Source organism: Homarus americanus, unplaced genomic scaffold, assembly GCF_018991925.1.
Source record: "Homarus americanus isolate GMGI-L3 unplaced genomic scaffold, GMGI_Hamer_2.0 scaffold4896, whole genome shotgun sequence".
Lineage (NCBI taxonomy): Eukaryota > Metazoa > Arthropoda > Malacostraca > Decapoda > Nephropidae > Homarus > Homarus americanus.
This window is the reverse complement of record NW_024749657.1, coordinates 383,877-386,708: the sequence shown is the minus strand read 5'-3', so window position 1 is coordinate 386,708 and position 2,832 is coordinate 383,877. Positions and strand designations below refer to the sequence as shown.

General features: G+C 45.8%; 1 protein-coding gene across 3 annotated transcripts in view; it reads left to right on the top strand.

Moving 5' to 3' along the window:
* Positions 1-1,335: 1,335 nt before the first annotated feature.
* LOC121853531 (protein turtle homolog B-like) overlaps positions 1,336-2,832 on the top strand; it is a gene marked incomplete at its 3' end in the record, with an annotated part of 46,688 nt that continues 45,191 nt past the window's right edge. For 2 of the 3 annotated variants that reach the window (XM_042347728.1, XM_042347726.1), the window contains 2 exon segments: positions 1,338-1,459; positions 2,528-2,832. The exon segment at positions 2,528-2,832 is cut by the window's right edge and continues 280 nt beyond it. 3 annotated transcript variants of the gene reach the window in all.

Sequence of the window (2,832 nt, the reverse complement as noted above, 5' to 3'; positions counted from 1 at the left end):
ACCACTAGCCACCACCACCACCCACCACCACCACCACTAGCCACCACCACCACCACCACCACTAGCCACCACCACCACCCACCACCACCACCACCAGCCACCACCACCACCAGCCACCATCACCACCACCAGCCACCACCACCACTAGCCACCACCACCACTAGCCACCACCACCACCACCACTACCACCACCACCACTAGCCACCACCATTACCACCACCACCACCACTAGCGACCACCACCACCACCACTAGCCACCATCACCACCACCAGCCACCACCACCACCACCACCACCACTAGCCACCACCACTAGCCACCACTACCACCACCACCACCACTAGCCACCACCCCCACCACTAGCCACCACCCCCACCACCACCAACACTCTATCATGAAAGTTAGTGAAGCGTTTACTGTCGCTCGCATGGAGGTCCACCACTGTACCCTGACTGATGGTGATAGTAGTGATGGTGGTGCTGGTTGTGGTGGTGCTGGTGGTGGTGATGGTGGTGGTAATGGTTGTGGTGATGGTGATGGTGGTGGTAATGGTGGTGGTAATGGTTGTGGTGATGGGGAGGAGCAAGGGGAGGAAGGAGTGAGAGGAGGAGGTGAAGGAAGAGATCAGAGTACGACCTGCTGAACCCCGTGATGGAGTGGTCGTGGTGGTGGTCGTACCTCGGTGGGAGGGAAGGAGTGAAGAGAAAGATGGAGTGAGGGAAAGAAGGAAGGAGAGTGGGGGAGAGAAGAAAGAATAATTGAGGAAGTGAGAGAATGACGGAGGGAGAGAGAGGAAGAAGAACGATAGGAGAAGGAAGAGAAGAAAGATGTAAGTGAGGAAGAATGGGACAGTGTATACACCCAGGTGGACCCATGAGAGGGATGGCCATGTGGGGGAGGGAGGGAAGACGGAAGGGGGAGTGAGACAGGGTGAAGAGAGTGTTAAATGAAGCATTAAAGTTCAAAAGGGGAAAGAAGAAAGACGAGAAGCAAGGAGGAGGAGGAGGAGGAGGAGTGTGAAGACCTCCTCTTGTCCCGTTAGGAGGAGGAGGAGGAGAAGGAAGGAGGAAGAGGCAGCAGGATGGGGAAGTCGCAGGAAGAGAAACAGGAGGCAACGAATTGAGAAGGAAGAAGAGGAGGAAGCCGCAAGAATTGGAAGAAGAGGAGGAGGAAGAAGCCGGAGGAAGAGGCAAGATAAGGAGGAAGAGGCCATACTAGGAGGACGAGGAAAAATGAGGAGGAAGAAGAGTAGGTGATACGCATGCGCCGCTGAAAAGGGTGAGAGGGAAGGAGGGGGAGCGGGAGGTTGGCAGAATGAGTGGAGTCAGTCGCTGTGTGGTGGTGATGGGAGAGAGGTGTGTTGTGTTGTGTCAGTGTCTCACCTCTCGCCACTCACTCACTTTCTCTCTCTCGATCTATCTCTCACCAGGAACTGTTACTTATGAGATAATTTAACACTTGGTACTGTTGTTAATGGTTGAGTTAGGTGTTACTGAAGAGAGAGAGACTAAGAAATATTTGTTAACACTGAACACTTTTATGTGATTTAAGTACCTTTATGGGGCGTTTCCTTGTTAGTGACGGTGTGATATAAGTATTAAGTAGACGTGTGTGTGTGTTTATAAGTGACATTGGTAGTAGGAGCATCACTTATACATGAGTAAATTATTCACATATTAAACTATAATGTGTAAATTTATATAAGTGAGAATGTAGGGCATTAAGTGTGATGTGTGATGTATTAGTTGTATAAAACATAAGTCTGATATGTGTTGACAGACATGACTACTGTATATTAGACATGCTAAGTTAAGGGAATCACGTGTGTGTGTGTGTGTGTAATGCTGCCTCACCTGTCTGTCTGTCTGTCTGTTTATATTATATGTTACCTGTAATTATTATATACATTTCTATATAAACACAACATGTTCTGTGTATATATAAAACGTTAATACTCTTGAAGTTATACACATTGTTTTTGTCCTAATATACAGGGTGATCAAAAAGTCCCTGTGATCATTACGAGTGTATGTATTCCTTGTTATACCCGCAGTGTTATCTACTGTACTTATAATAAATATAGGTATAACAATATAGGTATAACAATAGAGGGATAACAATATAGGTATAACAGTAAAACAACTATAATGTTCTCTCATAGGTGCAGAGGGACTTTTCGACCTAAAGTGAATTAAACTGAAAAGGTCTGTTCCTCATTTAAGTAAATAATTATAAAGATCCATCATGAGTGTGGTAGAGCCTCGCCTGCCACACACCCATTAACTCTCTTCACCTGGTGTGTGGGTGACGCTGGGCTGTGCAAGGAACATTGTGGGGTTATGTGAAGTGAGACGCCCTAGTAGAACATATTGTTATAGTGTGTGTGTGTGTGTGTGTGCGTGTGCGTGCGTGCGTGCGTGCGTGCTTGCTTTGAAGAACTAAAAATATTAAGTAAAATATACAAATAAACCTGTATTAATTGTCTATATTAACACTTGTATTCAAATGTTTAAAAAAATCTTATTTTAGTAAAATTTGTGATGCGTAGAATACAGTGACTTAGTGAGAAAAATGAGGTAATGAACAGTGAACACATCTACCTCTACTGAGCAACTGTGAACAGTGAACACCTTCATAGTATAGTGTACAGTTTTCCTTCTGAACAATCGATGGTGTACAGTGTTCAATGGCTCATTCTCGTCCCACTTTTTGAAAAAATTTTATCGGGGAAGTAATGAGTGAACAACAGGACGTATGTGAACAGTGAACTACCACCAGCGGGGCAGAATAGTGAAATGCTACACCCTTTGTTCAGTCCGCCGCCTTTGAACACT